This window comes from Acanthaster planci, linkage group LG20 (genome assembly GCF_054643075.1).
Source record: "Acanthaster planci isolate LZ-2023a linkage group LG20, COTS_SCS, whole genome shotgun sequence".
Taxonomy (NCBI): domain Eukaryota; kingdom Metazoa; phylum Echinodermata; class Asteroidea; order Valvatida; family Acanthasteridae; genus Acanthaster; species Acanthaster planci.
Window position 1 is genome coordinate 4,381,327 of NC_141796.1, and position 7,859 is coordinate 4,389,185.

A 7,859-nucleotide genomic window follows, 5' to 3' on the forward strand; every position below is an offset into this window, starting at 1 on the left:
CCGGTCCAATTAGGTTTTATTCTTAAACAAAGTCCAACAAATAATCATGATCGCTCAAAAGGTAAATTTATACTCAGTCTCTAATAAATCTAATGTCCAATTCGTCTCCCCGCTGCCTGTTTTACCCACAATTAATGCGCAGTGTAGATTTTTAAACATGTTCCTATTCATTTCAAATTAAACCTGCTTAATACACCAGACTCTTGAAATTCCCATCTTCAACGGTCAATTGCGAATCCATTACCAAAAAGGCATACATCATTATAGCCCCCGCAGCCTCTGCCCAGCGTTCCATTTGAATCGATACGTCTCCATCCACAGAGCAGCCGACCCGATCCGTGCGCAGAATTATCATCCGAACTCCTGAAATCGAGCCAAAGCCCATATTTATCTTTCAAATATTCGGCCATGTCTACGCCGGTTAAATTTAAGTCTTTCACGACACAAAAATACTTAAAAATCTCAGTAAAATGCTGATTCTCGAAAAGTCCTTGCAAATTTAATTTATTCAGTTTACCTTCAACTGTTACTACCATTTTAGTTACCTGCAGATTGTAAAATTTCTGGGGATTTTTGACAGTTGGATCTTTGAACAGAATTAAAACATCTTGCAAACTCTTAATCATCTTAATTGCAAAATTGGTAACCAATTATCTTTAAAATTGTGAAATACATACGTGTCTCGGTAACTGACGATCTTATTGCCGTGAAAGCTGACGTTTATTTCCAAGATCAAATTTCTTGCTACGTTATTATACATGGTGCGATAATCGTCCGATGCTCCATCTAGATCTAATTTAAAAGCCAATTTTGCAATACCCAGAACGTTTACGTCGTCAATGCCTAAGGCGGGGAATTTTACGTTTAACATGTGACCCGCGGTGATTGTGCTCGGATTGTGTGATGGTTACTTCATGTCTTCAGCCCTTAATCGCGGGAGGCGCTTTGAGTCTGCGACTCGGGTTTAGTCTTTTAGTGTACTGTTGCGACATTTTCTTAATATATACTATTTTTAATTTACGTTAAAATTTTAAACAGAAAGGAAAACGCAATAAACGATACGCCGGCTGCGAAAAATAGATCTTCGTATTCCATTAATTTATTTCGCTTTCTAAACGTTTCATTTTGAATCTCTGGAAGCATGTCGGTGCACAATGATCGATATCCGTGCGTATCTTGCGCAGCATGCATTCAATATTCACTTGGTCGGCTTGGATTTCTGCCAGTTGATTTTTAATTTCGCAATTCAATTTCAAATTATGTTTTAAAAAATGGCGAGTGCTTTAAAGATGGTAGGAGGAGCGATTGTGAATGTGTTAGCGTTCACGGAGAGCAATTTTTTTTATTTAGCAGTTTATCAAAGAGTAAAAAAGACGAAGTATGTCACGACCTTGCGCTAGAGCAACTGGCGCAAGCAAAAGAATCTTGGGAGCAAAACCAAGTTCATATGTTAGACTTTTTAAACGAGCCAATGCGGCAAGAATGCGCGAGCCAGCAAACATTTGTAAATATGGACAAAGCATTATGGGCCTATGCAGAATTGACGAGTAAACAGATTATGCCCTTACCACCAGAACCTAAATTATCAGATTTTTACGTACCATCCGAGGATCAACAAATTCACGAATTTATCTGGATTATATCCAGGACTGCTCTGGTAGATTTTTTGGCGTATCGCTTTAGTTAACTTGGAAAAAGAATTTTCAAAATTATTTTACAGTCCTCGAGGCTACTGGCGAGGTGAAAGCTCTGTCGATCATTTGGCGCAAAAAGGGGCGCAGACAAATCGACCCTGCGATCCTGGTTAAAACACAGGCTATTTGCCAAATTTATTTACCCGTGCCAGATTACATACCCAGGCCAATGACGTTACAATCGGAATTTGTAGCCCCAAATGAAGCGCATCAATTAGACCTTTTATATTTGCCCTGGGATCGTGTGAACCGTAAAAATTTTAAATACACTTTATGCTTCATAGATGTTGGTTCTCGTTATAAAGAAGCCGAGCCACTGACCAGTAAAACGGCCGAGGAAATGTTAGAAGCCGTTAAGAAAATTTACGACCGATCGCCACTGACCTGGCCTAAATTTATAATGGTAGACTCGGGATCAGAATTTAAAGGCGAGTTTAAAAAGTTGATGATGAAAAATAAAGTAGAAATCCAACTAGGCGAACCGGGCATTCATAGGTCGCAGGGAATAGTTGAACAATTTAATCGGACTTTAGCCGAAAGGTTATTCGGCCATCAATACGCGCAAGAAATGTTAAACGTGGGTGTTCGTAACGTGCAGTGGGTAAAACACTTGCCTCAAGTCATAAAATCCCTAAATGAGGAAAAAAATCGATAAATCGACAAAGAGCCTGCAAACGTCGTAAAATTGGGCCAAGTACAGCAAACGCCTGTGGCGCCTGAAAGAAGCACAGCACGTGAATTACTGCCAGACGTACATGTATTAGTTAGATATTTATATTACCCTGGCAAGCAAGAGAGCGGCACCGTCAGAAGGGCTAAAGATCCTGTTTGGTCTGTGGACATTTATCAAATTGACAAACGCATGAGCCAATTTACACGAGCGCGGGCAGGCGTGTGAAAACGGAGCCCACTTTCTATTATTTATTAAATGGGCCAGATAGGAATTTTGTCAAAGAAGAGTTTCAAGTTGTACCTGATGATACAGAATTACCACCAGCTAAATAATGCCCGTGAGCTAAAGTTTTAATGCTGTTTAATAATAATTCGTATCTAACGGCGAGAGGCTTAATTTATTTTGCAACACGGTGAATATGAAACGTTTATCTGATCTAAATAATTGCTGCTTATTAAAATGTTGCATCCGTTCAAATAGGCAACTTTTATACGCCTCGTGCGACGACCGTTTTTCAGTTACGACTCTCGTCATGCCTTTAGCCTTTTTCAAATTTTGCCGGTCCGTTTAAATTGAGTATATTTTCGGACGTATGCAAATGACCTCTGAAATTGTTTGGCCGCCAAATTCATCTGTCATTTTGCCAATGACAATCGCAAAGGATGTATATAATTATACAGGATGTATATAATTACTAAAGTCAAATAATTTACTCTTTTTGCGTAAGTACTTGTTTAAATTGTCGGTTTGAATTTGGACAAATAAAGAATCCGTTTCAGTGTATAATAGGCAGACATTTGAACTAAAATCAGATTTTAACGTATTGTAATAGAAATCATACATTAAAGTTTTGGATAAGTCAAGCACGCTCACGCCGCAGTAAATGGGTTTATTCAACTGCTTTTTTATGCGATACATCTTGACAAACGAGAGATCACATTCCTTAAACTGCGTAGTGATTTTGTAATTTGGTTTAAAAGTTAGCTTCGATGTCAAGTTTCTCAATAAATGGCCGTTTATCCGATAACACGCGTTTTCCATAGTCTTACCAAAAACCGAGTTATTCATCAATTTGAAGAAGTCTTTCTCAAAATCGGACTTAGCTAATTTGCGTAGCTCGGTATTTTTATCGATGTAACTTTTCATCCAAGGCTCCTGGTTAAAAGACATGACACAATGCACCTGTTTTAATTCTAGACCGAGTTCTAAATATTTCTGTAAAGTGCGATAATGAACAACGTATTTATTTTTAGTGTTTAAAGTCGACACGAGTTTATCTATCAAGGTAATTCACTCACCGTGGGATATTAAATTTTTTTGATATTCTGATAGCCATTCATTTGGAATAGATATATTTTCTGGTGCCAGTGGGAAGTCGTTGTGTTAATCGTGTGTCAGGGATAATCTAACATCACCTCAAGTATATAACCTTTGGATGCTCTTGGATAAATTTTCGAGATGAACTCTGGAGTAAATTTGGTCACGTCTTGAATCCACCTGAAATGTTTAAAGGGTAAAGGCTGACTCGTGGCCCAACCATATCAATTATTCGCGTCTAAATACATGATATGCGATGGCAGTTTATTTGGGTCGTAATCTTTTAATTCGGGATTATTAGCTTTGGCGTAACGCTTTGCACCCACGCTCAAAATACCGCCGCGTTTGGCTCGTTCAAAGAACAGATGCTTGTCGATATTTGTCAACAGTTCCAACTCAATGCTGGAGTGTTTTAGTAATGCATCCCAAGATAATTCCTGTGATGTATAATAATTCGCCAGGTTGAGGCCGTAATTTATTTTACACACTTTACGGAAGTTCTCAAATACGCCCACTAGTAACAGTACGTCCATCTTGACGTATAGATCGTGGTAGTCTCAGAGATTACGTCAGTTAAACATTTTCCACACATTTTTAGCCCGATCATATTCTTCATCGGTAATAGACGCCTGCCTCAACGAGCTGTAAAAGCGGCTTGTGACGGTAGTTGTAATTCTTCAAATTTATTAAACGACTCGATACATTCGTCAGGGTAAATGCCTTTTTCAAATAATAAATCCGTGTTTTCTGGAAAGCTTTTCCAAAGTAAGTTAAAATCTTCTCGAGATCAATTTTTAACCAGTTGATTGAGTGCCGCAGCCATGAAATGAAATAAGTCTAGAAACCTGACTTGATCAAAGCTGAACGATATATAATTTTCAGTATTTTTAGCAATGACTTTAATTTTACCGCCGTTAAACGCTTGTGTGCCTTGCATAATTAGAAGCACGTCCTATTTTTCCAAGTTGTGTAAAATCACTGGAATGGGCGTTTGATAGGGTTAGACTCTTAACTTTGAATTACAACTGGCGTGCCGGGGCCTTGGTATTTGCCTGTGATGTGACAGTGATCTCTGACCTAGCGAAATTTGTTGATTGGCTTTACGCAAGTCATACAGAGCAATTCTCTGAAACCATTGGATTCATTGACTGAATTAAAGGCAGGTTTTCGTCCTTTGTTTTTGGCTCGTTTGGAATCGGGCACTGGCATTTTAGTTTTGCTGATAAGCTTTTCGCAGATCCAACACCAATTGCAATTTTCGTAGATTTTTTGTAACTCGCGCGACCATTTTAGTGGCTTTGGATTTTCAAATGTTTCGTTAATTTTGCCGACTTCTCTGGAAAGCGATTGCACAAATTTAATTGCTGCGTCTTGACCTCTGTAAGTCTCGCAATCAGTGCACGTGCCGTCACACCTGACGACCGCGTAAGAATAGCCACAAGGCTTATGGTTTTCCGCATAAATTATAAAAGGGGCATCTTGCTTATTTTTATAATTTTCAAACTTTAGAATATTTTTGCCTTTGATGGGCATTTCGACCTTGCATGCTGCTGTGTCAATTCCTTGGTAGACTTCTTGATGTCTGGCGAGTCTTTCTTCGGTTTGAAAATGTGACAGGCATTTGAAACTCCAAAAAGATTTACCGTTATGCTTATTAACGTCTCCCATAACTCGTGAAAAGTGTTTAATCCAGCAATAATGACTTATTTCGCCTTTGGTAAAATAAACTAAAGTAATGGGCTCTTTTTCGCGTTTAGTCTTGCACGTAAGTGCCTTCTTTCTCGGTATAGCCAAATACATTAATGACTAAATTATTTTTGTGATTCAATATGCGGGATTTGTAAAATTGGCATCAGAAAATTTACATTTTTGAAATTTAAGCCGTCTTCTTTAGTGTAAGTCGAGGTGCGCTCGTTATTTATTTTGTATTTTGGATTTGTTTCTAACTGGTGCTTGACATTGTCTGAATATAATTTTAAAGCAGATCTCAATGCCCAACGGATGCACTCTTTATCTTCTTTATTTTGAACGTTGAGAATTGCTTTCTTATCTTTCAAATATTTCAGTAGTGGAATATAAGTCGCGCCGACCAGATTAAATTTCACCACGTTGATATAAAACGCGTGCACTTCATCAAACACCCAGCCCGAGCCTCTTTGCTCGTGAGCTTCCACGTCTTCTAGATGTTGCACGATTTGCTGATTCAACGCTTCTTTAATTTCCTTTTTAGAAAAGATCACGTTATTTTTACTGGTAAATGTGAAAATACCGAATTTAATTTCAGCTCCCAGTTTTTCCATCTTGAACTGAATCTTAATTTGCAAGAGCCGATTTCCTTAAACTCGGCAAGTGCCTCGTCTTCGATACACTTTCTGTAAAAAACAAAATCAAAATCAAAAAAGTGAATAAGATCGTCTGCATAGAAATTAGGTATCAGTTCCCAATTTCTATAATTGTCTCTGAATCGCCTAATTCTGCAAATGTCAACTTCTTCAATAGCTTGCGGCTTAATGTATGCCTTAATCGCGATATGACTGGCAAGTGAGAATTCTAAATTGCCATTGGCTAGCTTGAATCACCTTTACGAGCTCCGACTTTGTGTGTTGTTTGCACATTGGTGACGATAATGGAATGTCATATCATTTAGCAAAATCTGCCAGAAACGATTTTTTTCAATTGCCTAAAGTCTGATAATACCAGGCGACACTGTTATTTTGGCAGAGTCTTCGTACCTTTTATATATTGTTTTTTTTAATTTAATCTCAATTTTTCCCGGCGTGCCCAGAGTTGAGCTATTTTTCCAGCAGGGGAAAGTCTCGCGGAGAAGTCCCGCTTTTGTGCGATCGGAGCTCCACGAGAGCTGGTTTGGGAAGCCGGGTCACAGGGGTTTGGGGGAAGTCCCTGCTGCGCGGGTGGGTGAGTGAAAATCCCTGCTGATCTTTAACTCACCCCTCCCTACTACTCATGTATGTGTAGGTCCCAAATAATTATCTAGTGTACAGTTTAAAAGAACTGAAGTCAGGGTGAAATGCGCAGAAATTGTCTTGGTTTGCAAACCCGCAAGAATATCTTGGGATCCATGCCGAAAGCCTCGCTCCTGGGGCTGTCAGGCTTTGCGCATTTCATTTATTATCACAAAGTTGCCAAAATAGTATAAGGCTCGGTGGGTCCGAGTTGACTTTGGGCGAGTCCGAGTTAGTTATGGGTCCAAGTTGGTTGTCAGGTTGTGGGTCCCAGTTGGTCGTGGGTCCGAGTTGGTCGTGGGTCCGAGTTGGCTTCGGGTCTGAGTTGGCTTGGGACCGTGTTGACCTGATCCCGTGACGGAGGAGTACATGCACATGTACATCCATCATACTTACATGTACCAGTATTTGTCGGGTACCCCCAGAATTGTGGGGTCCGACGTCCGCTCCTCTCCCAAGAGCGTCCGCTCCTCTCCCACGACTGTTCACGGGAGAGGAGCGGATGTCAGAACCCACAGTTCTAGGAGCAGATGTCGGACCCCACAGTTTACGGGTCTATCTGTTCTCAGCACATGAAGCTACTATAATACATGCAGTTCTCAGGTAGGCCCCTACTTTGAAACAAGTTACCTACATACATGACATATACTAAAGTTAGTGGTGATGACCTCCTTCCTGTGAGAAAGAAAAGAGAGCAGGACTTTGGTTTTTGAGGGAAATTGTGGTGTGAGGTACTCAGGTAGGCCTAAATTAGTAAAACGGCGCGTAAAGGACGCGACAACTGTACATTGTAGCTCATGAATGTGTGACGTCAACCAATATGCAATTTGTAGGCCTACCTTTGGTGGTGTCCGTGTTTTTTTAAATTTATTGGAGTGAATCCGAATCGCGCGGATAATCGCGGGCTGAATCACGGGCTTACCTTAATGCATGACCTTCCTCGCCAGGCTGAAGGTAGCCCATGATTCAGCCCGAAATTCGGGTTTACGTCAATAACAAAACTCCATGGAGTTAAGGGAGGCAGAAAGTTTTCCACTTTGCGTTACTCTTTTCCACGATAAACTGAACGATTTTTTTGAATGTTTTTAAGAATAGCAGTTCAAATCAAATTTCAGGTTGGTTGGTATAAATCGTCTCCCAATTTTTCAAAGCTTTGCTAATTAACACCGTGTTATTTTCAATGAGAAAAGGATGCCACGTACTCACGCCATC

General features: G+C 39.9%; 1 protein-coding gene across 8 annotated transcripts in view; it reads right to left on the reverse strand.

Moving 5' to 3' along the window:
* The window catches only part of LOC110986852 (battenin-like), a 97,358-nt gene extending 89,709 nt beyond the window's left edge, over window positions 1-7,649 (reverse strand). For 7 of the 8 annotated variants that reach the window (XR_015423569.1, XM_087130868.1, XM_022249110.2 and 4 more), the window contains exon 1: window positions 7,487-7,624. The gene's annotated coding sequence lies outside the window, so the exon portion shown is untranslated. Of the gene's footprint in view, window positions 1-7,486 lie in introns of all 8 variants that reach the window. The other variant, XM_087130869.1, reaches the window with a different exon arrangement.
* Between the last annotated feature and the right edge of the window lie 210 nt (window positions 7,650-7,859).